General features: G+C 34.0%; 1 protein-coding gene across 1 annotated transcript in view; it reads left to right on the top strand.

Annotated features, from left to right (window-relative positions):
• The window catches only part of LOC145269027 (protein prenyltransferase alpha subunit repeat-containing protein 1-like), a 205059-nt gene that overhangs the window by 489 nt on the left and 187205 nt on the right, over positions 1-17365 (top strand). The gene's annotated exons all lie outside the window — the stretch shown is intronic.

Genomic DNA, 17365 nt, shown 5'->3' with positions numbered 1-17365 from the left:
AGGTTTATTTTCTTTTCAAGGTCGTTACGTTGACGTTGAAATAATAGCTATAAAAATCAAATAAATTTAATAAGAGTCAACAGAAGATAAATCATCATCATTTTATTGAAAATCAACGTGATATTATTTTCTTTTCGTTCAAAATAAACTAATATAGTATTAACTTTAAATGACTGGTGGTTTTTGGACAAGTCGCTTTTGTTTTGTTGGATATATATATATATATATATATATATATATATATATATATATTATGAATCTTTTTGGTTAACATTAAACGTATTACTATAAACTACGACTACTAAAACAAAACAAAAAAGTAAATACCTGCGCAATCCTGAAACTTTGGGTTTGTATTACTGTACACATAGATTCGAAAAAGTTGTCAAAAAACAAATATATAACAAATAAATGTTATCAAAGGCAAGATAAATTACTTTTCTACCAAACTGGATATAATTTTCGTGTTTTTATTCAATGTAACATGTTTATTCAGCTCGAAAAACATGCATGTTTACCGATATATTGGAAAATTCAAAATGGCGGCCGACTCTCTCTTTACCACGGTAAGTTCGGAAAAAGGTGTAATAAATAATAAACTAGACAAAATACTGTTAGAAATTCGCTCAATATATGTTACCGTGACATAACTTGACATATATTCGGTGGTTTTTTAATAGTATTTTGTCTAGTTTATTATTTATAACACCTTTTTCCGAACTTACCGTGGTAAAGAGAGAGTCGGCCGCCATTTTGAATTTTTCAATACATTTGTAAACACTGTATGCTTTTCGAGCTGAATAAACATGTTAAATTGAATAAAAACACGAAAATTATATCCAGTTTGGTAGATAAGTAATTTATCTTGCCTTTGATAACATTTATTTGTTATATATTTGTTTTTTGACAACTTTTTCGAATCTATGTGTACAGTAATACCAACCCGAATCTTTTGTAAATGTTTTTCTCTGCATCGTACATTGGTAATGAATAAAGAATATCGTTACGTTAGAAGAATGGCATCAGATGTCGAGTTTAATTCTTACAAGTACGCGACGACGAGGCCACCAGAAAAAGATGTAAAGTCGTTAACGGTCGAGATCCAGTAAGATACAAAATAAAAACACCAAATATTTAATAAACACAGAATTAAATTTTTATCGATATAGGTAACCTGTACAATGCACAGTCATGAATAGCAATCTCAAATTATATATATTTCCAATTTTTTTAGCAGATTATTATCTAGTGGACACTAATCTACCACGATTTTACGATGCAAAAGTTCAATATTTAAAGATCTTTAGTTTGTGCTCAGTTTCTGTTCTATCGATCCCTCACATTAGAACCACTCGACGAGAACATTAAACCGAATTATTGCTGGTATGGTTGGGGTACTTTTTATTTTTTTAAATTTTTTTCAAAATTTGTTGGAAGTTAATGAAAAATTAACGGTCGGCCTGTACAATGATTATGGGTAGGTATGGCACTAATTTTGGACACCCATAGCAAAAAAAAAAAATACAAGTAAAAACAGTAATTGTGCATAAAACGGGAGCTTAACTTTAATACACGCCGATAGGCGGCGTCAGCGTTTGTCAGTTCAGGTATGGAAGCGCAAAATGGATACAATATTTCTGCTACTTCAAAATGGATAGAATATATAAATATATGGGTACTGGTGCACTTATTAATCTGTGCTGAAATAATAACGTTATTATTTAAAAAGCCGTTCTTAACATGGAGAGAGGAGGGCGTTTTGTAATTATTCTATACTTTAACCTTACAATTGAATAAAAAACATAAAACTTTAATTGAACTTGGAAATACGATTTAAAAAATAGCACGGATCAGTAAGTGCACTAACACCAAATATGTAAACTTTTGTCAAGCTATTTAGATATTTTAAACTTTTTTTATCAATTAATATTTTATTTTTTTATCACATATCTTATCAATGTGAGATATTTATTCTCACATGACAGTGGCAAAAATAAGACAAAGTACAACAAAGGTCTACCTTAAAATTCAGTACAAATTTTATTAGTTCTCTGTTGCAAAAAATTTTGCCTCTGAAATGTAACAAGCTCGAAAGCTAATAGTCTTCTCTTCTGCAGGAACTGGATACAGGTTCATCTGTCTTTGAAAATTGGTGATTAGCCGTTTGGAAGGGTTGGTATGATGCCTGTTGTCTTAAGTTAAGGAAAACAAAAGTCTTACCACATTGGTGTGTCTGGCAAATGGGGAAGATAGGCTGTATAAAAGCAGCCCGAGTTGAGAAGTAGGATTGTGACCTTTGATGATTGTTGGATTTCTAGCTACTTGTTTGGGGGATCGCTGTCATGACTGCTCATAAGTTGATCAACAAAAGAACAAGCTATTTCTGGCTATGGACACTGGCCGAAACAATATGATAAAGCCGTTCAGTGGCGAAGGCGATGTGGAGCTTGGTTAAAGAAAGTGGACCTAGTGGCGAAGCTCCAAAAGATAGGTGATGCTGCCACAGTGATACCATTATTCCTGAAAGGTGATGCACTAGCCCTATACTTGGAGCTGAATGAGCGGGAACAAGATGGCGCTGATGCAATTAAAGTCAGATTGATTCAGGCATTTGCCGAGGGGCCGTTTGAGTTGTTCAACAGATTAAAAAAGATAAGGTGGACGGGGTAATCTGTCGATGTATATGCTAATGAGATTAAAAGATTCGTGGAGATATCAGGAATTAGGAGGCAGGCAGCAAGTCATGTGGCCAAGATGGTGTTTGTCACTGGGTTCCCAGAGAGAATTTCTAAGAGGTTGCAGCAGGTCCCAGGTGTCGAGACCTTGGTAAGCAAGCTGCTTTCCACTGCAATTGATGGGCATCTAATTCTTTGGAACGGCAGCAACAGTGTGGGAAGGATGTGAGCAAAAGTCAGTCGAAACTGCAAGGTGCATGTTTCGAATGTGGGGGCCCACACCTGTAGAGAGACTGCAGGAAGTTCCATGAAAGGATGGTGTGCCACAGGTGTAACCGAAGTGGTCATATGGCAGTGAACTGCACGAGTCCGGGAAACTGGCAAGGGGGAGTCATAAGCATTAGCGGCTGCCCCAACTTGGGAATAATGGCGTGCTTGCAGCAGATGCCCAAGCGAGAGATTGTTGGAGAAGGACAAGAAATCGTGGCCCTGATCTACATTGGCTGTACCACTACTATTGTGCATATAAGCCTGGTCAGAAGATTTTGAATGAGAAGTGGACAGATGGATCGAGGAGAGTATACTGTTGCCGTGGATGGCTGATATTGAATCGTACATCTTGCCATTGATGGCTATTCTGCAAACAAAAGGGAAGGTCAGACCAGTTCTGGATTTTTGAGAGTTGAACCAACACACTAAGTGCAATACTGAAAGTGATGCTGTTTATGTATGCAGTGAGACTGCATACAATAAGACTGTAGTGAGAGAATGGAGGCAAATGAACGATGCATCTACGTTGGTCGATCTAAAATCTGCCTTCTTGCAACTCAGTGTGGCCAAGAAACTCTGGAAGTACCAGTTGGTCAGATATAAAGGCAGAACCTACTGCCTTATGAGGATGGGGTTCAGGTTGAAATGGCACCCAAGATCATGTCGACCATTTTGAAGAAGGTTCTGGAGAAAATGGAGACAGGAGATTGCGCTATGAACTCCTACATTGATGAGATCCTTGTAAATTAAACTCTAGTGACTGCAAAGGAAGTGGTGGTTCACTTGAAGAAGTTCGGGTTAGTCACCAAGGCACCGGAAGAATTGGATGGGAGAGCGGCCTTGGGGCTAAAACTAAAATTAGCAATACACATGAAAAAATTGAAATGTCTTAAAATATTTCAATATTGGTATATATAGAAAGAGCTTGATGAGCTAAGAAAGAATCTTTTTAAATTTTTATTAAATTAAAATTAAGGAAGTTATGACTATTTTTGTTCCTCACACGTTTGGATATTTTCCCCTCTTTAAGACCATATGCGTTTTGTCACATTTTTTTACACTACTCTTTCAGTAAAAATGTTTTATCTTTGTTAAAACACAAGATAAAGCAATAAAATTTCTTATATGAGTGTATTTTTCTGCAAGAATTCCGAATATGCTACTGAAAATCTCCAAAAATTAATGGTTTCCAAATAATCTGCAGTAACTGCACATAAATATTCTGCAATTCCTTAAAAAGGCCATGTATCCATTAAAAGAAAAAAAATTATAGAGCTCTAAGTTGAATTGTTGAACTTTTTTTTACTTTACTGAAATCGGAATCTAGCACTGTTTAAAAATTTTAAGAAAAGATAAACCAAAATTATTTTAGAATTTAATGTAAAATGATTTGCCATTTTGAACCATTCCAGCGTTTTAGGGCAGTTAACCAATTTTTTTTTCATGGTAGATAAACCCTGAGTATTTTTTTTTTTTCTAAAAGGCGATTATGAGTGGTTTTCAGAGGGTCTTTGTGCAATTATGAGAAGGTGAGGAGGTTGCCACTCTGACTTTGGGTTAATGATAGGGCTATGGAAAATCATGTGTGAACATCCTGAAGATTTAGAAACAAAACAAAAACAATTTTAGAATTTAGAGTGGGGTTGGTTTCACATAAATTTAATGCTAAATGATTCACCATTTCAAGATCATTTTAGTGTTTTAGGACAGTTGACCAATTTATTTTTATGGGAGATTAATCATGTGCACTTTTCTTTAAATAGGTATCTTTTTTTTTTTACATGGGGTCACCACTTATCAAGGCCCGAAGGCCACTCAGGGATAAGGGTTATTACGTGTACAGTAATCAATGAGATAGTATTGTAGTAATCATTAGTATTGGGGGTTTTGATGAGTGTCTTACTTAAGGGGGCGGTTTGTCAGGAGTTTGTTTATGTTGGACTTGAAGACATCCAAGTTGTAGTCAGGTGGGAAACAGGCAAGCGACAGAGAGTTCCACTGGCGTGCAGTTCTAAGAAAGAAGCTTTGCTCATGGAATCTATGTTTGGATTTAGGCACAGATAAAGAGTGGGGAAAATTGTTGACAGTAGTTTCAGCCAGACGGGTGTTTCTCGTGAAAGATTGAACCAAGCCGCTGCTCAGCTACTTTGGATTTAATGAGAGATTGGAGCTCAGACGAGCACCTGCGATGGAAATAGCGATAAAACAAAGACAAGCTCGCAACGTCTCTTCTGTAGGAGAGAGGTTGCAGGGAAGGGAAAAGGGCTTCCCTACTAAACCACAAAGTCTATTTTGTACTCTGTCAAGGCAGGATACGCTGTTTTTTGCAGCTCCTGCTCAGATGTGGCCGCAGTACTCCATCCTTGGACATACTTGGCTTTTATAGAGATAGAGAATTGCATCAGTTGTAAGATATCTTCTGGAGTGGTAGAAGGATCCCACCATTTTCCCAGTGTCCCTGTCAACAGATTTGTTGTACGTGTTCCATTTCAGATCAGGAGTAAAAGGTCAAACCCAGAAGCTTGTCAAAACATGAAGCCTCTCCAAGACGAGAGCCATCCATTTCAATTGATGCCAGATGGGGATCAGAGCGTTGATGATGTAAAGATAGAAGCTTGGTTTTAGATGCATTAAAAGTGACCAGCCACCTCTTCCCTCATTGTACCACATACTCAAGATCAGAGGAGAGAGAATTAGAGAGAAATTTGTCATTTATGGCCTTTGATGTGTTGCCATAGATGGTCGTGTCATCAGCATAGATGTCAACGAATGATTTAAGTATGTGTTTTGGGAGATGATTGATGTAGATCAGGAAGAGAGTTGGGCCCAGAATGGACCCCTGGGGGACTCCAGCATTAATACTGTGGGCCTCTGATTTCTGCCCATCAACCACTACTCTTATGAACCTATCGGAGAGAAATGATTTAATAATTGAGAAAACATTTCCAGTAATACCGTAGCTGGAAATCTTGTGAAGTAGGCCCTTATGCCATACCTTATTGAAGGCCTTAGATATGTCAAGAGCAATTGCCCTGGAAAGAAAACCTTCGTCAAGAGATTCACTAATTCTATGTGATATAACCGTTAGCACATCTGCTGTAGATCTTGCAGAGCGGAAACCATATTGCATGTCACTAAGAAGGTTGTTTCTGTTGAGGTGGTTGACTACTTCTTTATTTAATATGGATTCCAACAACTTACTCATGACACACAGGAGACTTATTGGTCTGTACTGAGAGGGAGATGACTTTTCACCTGAATTCTTAAATACACGGCATGCTGATGAGGTTTACCAGGGTGTTGGAAAGCACTTCTTCTTAAGGCAACGCTTAAACAGTTTTGTAAGTAATGGGGCAAGTTCTGGTTGGAGCTTTTTCAGCACTATAACTCGAATGCCATCAGGGCCAGTTGCTTTACTGAGGTTCTTAATTAGCTTGGCGACCTCACGCACAGATATTTGTATGTTGCATAGCGTGTTGTCTGTTATAGGAGGAAATACAGAGAGTTGATGGTCATTGTCGCATAGGGTAGAATTAGCTGCAATGTTCTTTGCAAATAGTCTGGCCTTGTCTGATGCTGACGAAATGACCTCAGGTCCATTGATGATAGTTGGGATAGAACGCACACTTCTGTTCAAGATCCTGTTTGCTATTTGCCAGAACTGGTGGGAACCAAGCCGCTGCTCAGCTACTTTGGATTTAACAGACTGAGCATATAGCTCTTGCATGTTTTATTGCTCTTTTACAGTGGTTGCTGGCAGTCCTGAAAGCAGCTTTAGTCTCAGTACATCTATTACGTTGGTAGCTATGGAAAAAGTGATTTCTGTGCGCAATGGCAGCAGCACATTCAGGGGAGAACCATGGCTGGTTGTTAGGTTTTTGTTGGAATTTTTTGGATGGTATGAATCGGTCTATGCCTATAATTAACCATTTGGTCAGGTGTGATACTATAGAGGATACATCCTTTTTAAACATGGAATGCAGAGGTAGGTCAGATATGAATGTACGAAAGATATCCCAGTCAGCTATAGAGTATCGATATACAGTACGGTGGAGAGGTACGTCTGAAGACTTATTACATTTCATTTTTATCTTAACTGCTACAACAGAGTGGTCAGAGGATCCCAGAGGAGATAGAACGGAACATGAACACAGCTCAGGGTAAGTTGTGAGGAAAAGGTCTAGAAGGCTTGCATATTGACTGGGTGTATGGGGCACACGGGTGGGTTCGTGAACAATTTGAGTGAGATCATAGGCAATGGCAAAATCATGACAAAACCTCCCCTCGTCATCGGTTTTTATTTGAGTGGGTCAGCCATTCCACATTATGGACATTAAAGTCACCGCAAATGTGAATGTTTGCCGAAGGATGAGCAGACAGGATGTGGTCAATTTTCTCAGATATGCTCTTAAAGATTAAAGTAACTCCACTGTTGTGGGGGCGATAGAGGGCAAATATAAGTGCAGTGGTGTAAGCTAGTGCAACCCGAAAGCACATATAAGGTAAATTAGGGTCTTCTCTGGAGATATCCCTACCACATGGAAAGCCATCTTTGATGTAGGCACATATTCCATGCCCATGGCAATCTTGGGGGTCAGATTTAGATGTTAAGTTGGAGTATCCTTTAATTCCCAAACCAAAGTTTTATTTTCATTATATCTAAAAAAAACTAATGTGGTCATATAGATTTTTGTAAACCAAAAACAAAAGTACCAAATTTATTTTGGTAGCTCAATTAGCCATCAGGTTATGATCGTTCAAAGTTTGTCGGAAATTGAAAATTTGTCATGGTCCAGAAGCCAAATTTCATAGTATATAACTAAAAATCTAAGCTACTAACAAGTGAAAAATCCTTATAAATGTAATGTCATTTTGTAAATGAAAATTAATACTAATGAAAGCAATAATTATTAAACTAACTTAAACACTAAGCAAAATCCCACTACCAACGGGAAAAAAGTGCAAATATGACACGGAAATGCAACTTTGACTGTTCATATCAATTTCATTTCAATAGCTAATGTATTGAATCTTCTTAGTATGATTCATAACACATTAGATCAAGATAATTTTTTCTTTTAATTATAAATTGATAAAACCACTCAATTGTGGACCATGTAAAAGCAGTCGAACAGACAATTTGGTAAAAAAGGCAAAAAAAGGGTTAAAGAGTCCAAAGTATACGTTACTGAAATTGCTGTAAAAATGTAACAATTGGAAGTAGAAGCTTAAAACTTTGCAACTTTACTAATTTTTGGGTGAGGAATTAAAAGAAATGTTTGCCTTGTTTCTAATAACAAAACTTTTTTCCACAGAAATATTTTTATTTGGTGAATTTAAACTCGCCAAAAAAGGACCAACAACAATAAGATTTAGAAATTTGTTATACAAAAAGTCACAAGTCATTTTTTTTTTTTTCAAGCATTGAAAAACTTTCAACTTAAAAGACAAGTAAACAAGTAGGATATTTTATAGGCAGGTCTTACTACAATTCTTTGCCTTATTGATTTTCTTTCAGAATTCTTTCATAAACTTCTGCTATGGTAGATATCAAGAACACTCCAAATCCTACCATCATTTAAAACTAGCATTACCTCAAAACCTCATCTGTAAAACAAATGCTGACTCTACCTGTGCAATGTCATCTGACAAAGGCCATTGAAAAAAATTTTTTCTACCTTTGGTTTGCGATAAAAATTTTATTACAGCACTGAATGCAGATATAACCTCAATGACTTGGCCAATGTAAATGTTGGTGTCATAATAGACAGCAACCCATTGTCCTTGATGCTCATAACTAAAGATATCCTGAGATGGTTCTTCATCACAACTGCAGGAGTTATTTGAATGTTCATCAGATTCACTAAGGGACTTTTTTTGTTGCTTTGGAGGTGGAAATGAATCAACTGGATTTCTTCTCAAGTAGTCAGAGAAAGCAGCTTCCAGTTGAACTTTATTTCCAGTGGTATTGATTTTGACACCTAACACAACCTTGAGATAGTTCAAGTTTATCAAAAACACCTGACAGAACATATAGGTCTCGGGGGGGGGGGTACATCTACAGTTTATCGCCGAAAATGAAGACGCCATTTTTTTTGTGCACCTGTCGTTAAAATCCGAGGGAGAAATCAGTATTTTAAACTATGACCAAAGCATGAAATAAATAACCAAAAAAAAAAAAAAAAAAAACTAGATAATGATTTTTCGGTTTCATCTAAATTATTTTGGTGTTGACCCTTTAAAGTTGCTTTAATTTAAAATGTTGCATTAAAATTATTTGTTTGGAAAAAAACAAAAAACTATTTTATAAAAATCTAATGTTGCTTTCATTACAAAATTGTTTTATTAAAATTATATTTTCTCACGCAAACTTTTCAATAAATGTTTTTACAATTTTGATAAATTTAATAAATGTTTTGATTTTCAAATGGCGCTGCCCAGTTTAGAAAATTATGGATATGTCATTTTCTGTTTTTAATAATTTTTTCATTTTCTGTTTTTAATAATTTTTTCATTTTCTGTTTTTAATAATTTTTTCATTTTCTGTTTTTAATTGTTTCATTTTCTGTTTTTAATTGTTTCATTTTCTGTTTTTAATTGTTTCATTTTCTGTTTTTAATTGTTTCATTTTCTGTTTTTAATTGTTTCATTTTCTGTTTTTAATTGTTTCATTTTCTGTTTTTAATTGTTTCATTTTCTGTTTTTAATTGTTTCATTTTCTGTTTTTAATTGTTTCATTTTCTGTTTTTAATTGTTTCATTTTCTGTTTTTAATTGTTTCATTTTCTGTTTTTAATTGTTTCATTTTCTGTTTTAATTGTTTCATTTTCTGTTTTAATTGTTTCATTTTCTGTTTTTAATTTTTTCATTTTCTGTTTGTAATAATAAAAATATATATACGTTTCATGAAAACCATTCCCATTTTCGTTAATTAAATTAAAACATTTTCAATGAAATAATTACGGATATATGTTCTCTAGGGTCTGCCAAACGATTGTGAAAAATGGACCGCATGTTTCTGTGACGTCAGATTTGTGTTAACTATATCATTAAGTCGCTTCTGCTTTTCCATAGTTATGGAAAAGCAAAAGCGACTTAATGATTTTTTAAAACCTTTGTTTATCTTCTTCAAACTGCAATTAATAATTAATCTTTGTTATAATTTTGTTAGGCTTTAAGATTTACACAGTTTAATGATTAATATTATAAACATTTGTATATTAAATATGAAATACGGTTTTACTGAATGTTCATTTGGTTACCTACGGGGTTCCATATTTTGTTCGGTAAAAAGAGACAAACAAAATATGAGGGGTGCCTACAAAATGCTTTATATTTGTGCAATAATATTTTCAAATTGGTTTTAATCTGGTGATAAAATAGCTGACAAGAGTCATGTTTATATTAAAACTTAACATTTAAAAAAAAAATTAAACACAATTAAAAATCTATGTTGTAAAAGAACATTTTGAAATAATAGAAGTTTAATCGTTTTAATCTTTTAAAAAATAATGTTTATGAAGTTTCTTTTTCTTGGCAATTCAACTGATTATAGTATATATTAATTCGAAAAAACGCTATTTAAAAAAACAATATTAAGTTTATATCAATTTTTTTAATTGCAACTTCAAGGTAAATTTTTGTTCAATATGTGTATTTAAATTTTTAAAAAATAAATATTTTTTACTTATTTGAACTTTTATGTTTCATAATAAATAGAAATTTCGATAGATTTAAATATATTTTGTTCAAATTTCGAAAAAATAAATAGGCGGGGACGTGCACTAAAAAATATTTCCCCTCGTATATTTTACGAAAACTACATTTTAATTATATACTTTCATTCTAAAATGGATAAGTATCGAAAATTTCACAAAAATCTGACCATTAGTTGATTTTTGCTAGATTTATTAAATATGGGTATGTTTTCACGTTCGGAATGTCTATGACATGGGAACGTTATTTTAAAGCGCCAATTATGTAAACACGATTTTCGTCTCGCAATTTCATTATTTTCGTTCGATGAAAATAATTTTTTTAATTACTGGTTTATTTTGCCCTTTTTCTTTTAAATGGTACAAAAGTTATATTGATAACATTAATTTATAATAAAGTTACATCGTGTTACATATAGGGTGGGGTAATTCTGTACTAACTTTTGGCAGTCCCTAATGTTCTCTTTCACTTTCTTTATTTACTTTTTTTCATAGTTCTTTCCGGAAGTAATTAATATCTAGTTTAATTTTTTTTTTATTTATTTCTAACTTCAGTCATAGTTTAAAATACTGATTTCTCCCTCGGATTTTGATGACATGTCCGTGGAAAAAAATGTTGTCTCCATTTTCGGCGATAAACTGTCTTGGAAATTATTAAATAAACAACAAAAAACAGATTTTTACATTTATGCGCCATGTGCACATAACTTAATTGTATTTTCAGTTATTATTTTTTAAGTAATGTACATTGTAATTAAAAAATAATTTAACAAAATCTTCAAATTTATCAAAAACGCCCGATAGAACAGAAACAAAAAAAAATGCACATTTTTACGTGAAAATATTTTTTTTATTTACACATGATTTGTTGCACGTAACTTAAAACTTAGCTATATTTGTTAATTTTTTTTTTTTGTACAGTCTGATAAAAAAAAAATAATTTAACAAAATGTTAGACATATCAAAAATGCCCGACAGAACATAAGAGAAATAAGTAAACAAAAAAATGCGGCACAAAAAGATAATTTAACAATGCTGAAGTTTATCCAACCGAAAGAAGATAAAGCAAAGAACATATGAAAGTTTGAAAGAAGATATAGAAAATAAACAACTGACATTATTTTTTAAATTGTAAATTTTCATTTCTTTTATTGATGCACTTGTTTTATTATTTTAGACAATAACTTTCTATAACTTTTAAATAAACAAAAAGAAACTTACTTAAGAACTTTGATTGAAAACTGAAACAAGTTGTTTGTTTACGTTTTCGTTGGGTTGCAGCTCGTTCTTGCTGACAGTTGATTTTAGTGATGATACTTCTTACTTGGTCACTTGGGATTAAGTTGTAAATCTCGATATGTAGGTGCAGTCACTTTTATTAGTGGCACTGCTTTTATTTATGAGCGTAGTAATATGATATGATTTTCGGAATTTTTTCATTAGAATTTCTTTCATATTTTTTTCACTGAAGTTTTCAAGTTGGATTTTTTTTTGTGAAAAACAACTTAAAACCCTTTTTTAAGCTCATCATATAAAGTGACCAAATGTGAAAAACACCAACATTTTTTTTGTGTAAAAAAATAAAGTGGCGTTCACCAAAATTAAGGGCATAATTTGAAGTAGCCTGGAAAAAAAACTATTAAAGACACAAGAAAAAGAATTATCTATATATATAAAAGTGAAAATGTATGTATGTATGTACGCTTTTCCTCGATGTCCACAAAAGGCTTCTTTCAGAGAAGCGCTCGCTCGCTTCGCAACTTCTTAAAACTTTTTATATCATCTATAAATTGTAATATCTCACACTTAACCACGGAGCTCGCCTGTCTATTTAATTTTATTGACTTTCAAACGTTAATTATTCCACATTTCCCGCATCGGCATGCGTTACATTCGGTTTTCGGTATAAACAAAAAGCGAAACTCGACTCTAATCACCGGCCCAAAGCCAGTGGTTTCTAGAGAGCTAAGTAACATTTGTTCAATGTCGACTTCGTCATATCAGACGGTAGCTTTCATTTCGAGACGAGATACTCCCCCTAATAAACAGGGAGCTGGTTTTCCCCGAACATAGTTAAAAGCAAACAAACCGATTTATTTATTTATTTATTTATTTATTTAAAAACTGTCCTGCACAAAATCCTAACTGCTGAATAGCTATCGCCGTCACGTCAATCAAAAACGCGCACCTGTTTTTTTTCACACTTTACTATTTTCCAACTGCATGTCGTCAAGGCTTCATTTTTTTTCACGGGCACCTGTTTTTTTTTACTATGCGCGTCAAGGCTTCCGGTCTTTTTCACACACACCTACAAACACCCGGGCAACACCAGGTACCCCTCGCTAGTATATCTAAAAAAAGCAAAAAGATTAAATTTTATTTAAATCAAAACTTTATCAAAATAACCCAAAAAATAAACGAGATATTGCAAGTTGAAGTTAAAGGAAATTTCACTTTATCAACCAGTTTTCACATCCTAAACTAGGCAAGTTTGGGATACCTACTAGAAAAGTCTTTTTTATGCTTATATGTAGTTTACTGAGGGATTTTGTCTGTCACTTGTACTTAGCGTTATTGTTAGGGCCAAAGGTTTTAGGAGGAGGCTTCCCACTTGTACCTAGGGCTAGACGTAGGATTAAGCAAGTTTTTTTTTAAATTTTTTATTTTGTTAAAAGGATGTTTAACACCCATTGTGAAACTTTACAAGAATCACGACAAACAGACAAAAATAATTGTTATTTATAACAAGTGACATCACTAACAGAAAACGTGACGTTTGGAAAAGTATCAAGTATTTTTTGTCCCACCTATTTAAATACAAAAAAGGAACTAAAGCTGACAAATTGTTAAAAATATTTTGAATTTTATTTTGATTTTTAATTACATTTCATGTCTTTTTCTACCATTTTTATTTCTTAAATGATACAAATATTTAAATATCGATTTTGCAGTTTTTTTTTTATTTTTTAGTTTTTTTTTTATAATCATGTAGATTAGTTTCCATTCGATAATAAATCCACTGAACACATTTTTAAAAAGATGAAAAATACACATGAACCAAAACAATCATATTTTATATTTTCAGTTATTTAGATATTTTAAAAATTTGACTATCTAATTTTTTAAAAATATTTATATGGTTGATAACAAAATAGCTTTAACTAAACATGTAAGAATTTTTTTTATTACCAGATTTTCAATTTAAAAAAAAAATCGATCTGGAATGAAAATAAACAACAAAAAAATGCGTCTACCTCATGCTATCGCTGCTGCTGCTACTAATACTACATCAGTCAAGATTCAAATTCCAAATGATTTTTATTCGGATATCATGTTTTTTAATTACTACCTGCCACAAGAGACAGCAATGTACAATTATTTTTTTAATGGATTAACATTATAAAAAGATTGTTTTATTTAAAAAATTTGTCCGAATAAAATTTTGCAAAATTTTCTATACCCGTCGTTTTTAAATCAATTTAAATTAACACAAGAAAAAAACGAGTGGTCAAATCAATTTCGGACACCTGAAATTATTAAAAATAACATCTCTTCTAGTTAATTTCCAAATTTCATGAAACAATTCTTAACACCAATGCGGTACAAGCATTTCCAAATCAGGGAGGGGTCATTGCAAAATCTTATCGAAAAACGCTGTTTTATGATGTTCACATTTTTATCACTTTATTTGCTTAAAAATATATAATGCACATTATTATTTATTAATTCATTTGAAAGTACATTAATTTCCGAAAAAACAGTGGTATTTTAAAAAGTGCTTTGGTTTTTAAAATATGACTATTTTAGCAGAACCCCCTTAAATTATGTGATTATCCGAAGTGTTTTATCGTTGCATCAAGTGGCCTGGAATTTCGAAGGAGGAATGAGATCCCGCAAATGAAAGAATAGCTCAACAAGCGGGAGCTTTTTTTGCATATGTGGCAGGCTGATCGGGCATTACCCCATTGCTGGCTGGCTTAGACCAGCATATAGCTACATCAAGAGGCATGCCGAAGGAAGAGGATGGGATGATAAAGTGGAAGGAAGAATAGCCACCTTGATCGAAGAAATTCTGAAAGAAGTAGAAAGGCAAGACCCAGTTCAAAGAACATGAAGGTACCGCTAACACTGGATGAAGTCGTGTGGTGTGATGCAAGCAGCATTGCAACAGGTGTTGTCTTGGAAGTGGGTGAAGTGGTTGTGGAGGATGCAGCTTGGCTAAGGAAGAAGGATCATGCTAGCCACATCAATGTGACAGAATTGGACGCAGTTACCAAAGGAGTGGATCTGGCATTGAAATGAGGACTACGCGACAGTGAAAACAGATTGTGCCACTCTGTTTACCTGGTCAATGATTTCGAACGATAAGAGAGTAAAGATGAAAGGGGCAGCGGAGATGCTGGTGAAGTGCAGGCTTGGGATGCTGGCTGAGCTGATGTAGGAGTTTTCTCTGAAGCTGCACGTAATCAAGGTGGCCTCCAAGAAGAACAGAGCGGATGTTCTCTAGAGAGTGAAAAAGAGTTAGCTTGTACCCCAAAAAGAGGATGTTGCTGCAGTGACTGATCTGGATAATTCTGAGGTGCGAGAGTTGCACGATCTGCACCAGATGGGGGTAGTAAGGACGTTGTACCTAATGAGAAAAGTTGACCTGAGTGTCAGCAAGGAACAAGTAAAGCAAGTGGTCAGGACTTGCGACAGATGTCTGTCAATTAACTCTGCTCCAAGCATGCACGAAGCTGGAGAACTAAGTGTGATTGAGACCTGGGAATGACTGGCAGTTGATGTAACCCATTACATGATTGACTGCGGCCCTGGGTGCTTCGTCCTATCGAGAAGACTGCGAGGTGAAATGGACAGTGAAATAGTGGCAGCTCTTGAGTGAGGTCCAGTGGAAGAGCTGCTAACTGACAACAGTACAGTATTAAGATTGGTAGCAGTGATGAATGTACTGAAGAAATGGAATATCCGTCAATTCTTCAGAGCCGCCTATAGACCCAGTGGCAAGGGATTGTGGAAAGAAACCACCAGACAATAAAGGCAGTAGCAGATAGAGGGAGCACCTCACCCGAGCTAGGTGATACAATATCTCGCCTAGACCAGGACAAGTACAAGAGACAGTTCCACACCTGTCAATATTCACATACTCCTGGAGGCATCCCAGGATTCTTCCAGCAAGCAAGGAGACAGAGATAACAGGGACCATCAAACTCCGAGATGAAGTATGGATGAAGCCCCCAGGGGTGCAATGGATGCATGACTGGGAGTAATACAAGCAACACCATTGCGGTAGACAGGGCACTGAGACATGTTCTCGACATCAGGCCAGTTGAAAGTGAAACAGTGGAAAGCGATGTGCAGCCAGAGGGTGGTGAGACACCTTGGAGGCTGAGTAGGGAAAGACGACTGCCACAGTGAATGAGGGAGTACGAAATGCGATCTAGAGATCAGGGGTCATGTTGTCTTAAGTTAAGGAAAACAGGGTGTGTTGGGCAATAAAGAGAGAGAAATTAAAGATGATGCCTGTGGTTTTATCAGCTGTGGTCTCATGAAATCTCGCTGCACACATACAAATGGGGAAGATAGGCTGTATAAAAGCAGCCCGAGTGGACGATTGTTGGATTTCTAGCCATATATTTGAGGGACCACTGTCACGACTGTTCACAAGTTGATCAACAAAAAGACAACGCCTTCTGTAGATAGGTTCGATTTTCGACCACAATAATCATTAAAAAGTTCATAAATAAAGTTCATAAATTGAATTATTATTAACAGGTCTTTAATTTTGACCTTAAAAGAAAGTCTCTGTTGGACATATAATATCTTAGCGAAATCATTAGGCTAAATATAAGTTTCAAGCAAAGCAGAATAAAAGGCACCAAATGCCTTATATGAAGAGAGTGAGTTCTATAGACGTTTCCACCATGGCTGCTTTTTGGAACTGAAATGGAACACATGCAAAAAAATTCGCCAAAATCTGCTGTAAAATAATCAACCACTTTCATTGGTTTAAAACAAAGACAGTAGGAGGCATGCTGTAATTTCTGTAGAATTTCTGACAATTTTGAAGTTTTGCCAAGGAAAAAGTATTTATTATACATTACATTTTTCTAATTAGAAGATGAAATAGTGAGGTAATTTAAATTGGAATATGAAATAATAAGGTAATTTAAATTAGAATATGAAATAATAAGGTAATTTAAATTGGAATATGAAATAATGAGGTAATTTAAATTGGAATATGAAATAATGAGGTAATTTAAATTGGAATATGAAATAATGAGGTAATTTAAATTGGAATATGAAATAATGAGGTAATTTAAATTGGAATATGAAATAATGAGGTAATTTAAATTGGAATATGAAATAATGAAGTAATTTAAATTGGAATATGAAATAATGAGGTAATTTAAATTGGAATATGAAATAATGAAGTAATTTGAATTGGAATATGAAATAATGGCGTAATTTAAATTGGAATATGAAATAATGAAGTAATTTAAATTGGAATATGAAATAATGAGATAATTTAAATTGGAATATGAAATAATGAGGTAATTTAAATTGGAATATGAAATAATGGCGTAATTTAAATTGGAATATGAAATAATGAAATAATTTAAATTAGAATATGAAATAATGAGATAATTTAAATTGGAATATTAATAATGAGGTAATTTAAATTGGAATATGAAATAATGAGGTAATT

The sequence above is a fragment of the Euprymna scolopes genome, chromosome 4, assembly GCF_053919585.1.
Source record: "Euprymna scolopes isolate OS-2025 chromosome 4, ASM5391958v1, whole genome shotgun sequence".
NCBI classification, from domain to species: Eukaryota; Metazoa; Mollusca; class Cephalopoda; order Sepiida; family Sepiolidae; genus Euprymna; species Euprymna scolopes.
Note: the sequence above shows the minus strand (reverse complement) of the source record. Positions and strands in the feature narration are given on the sequence as shown.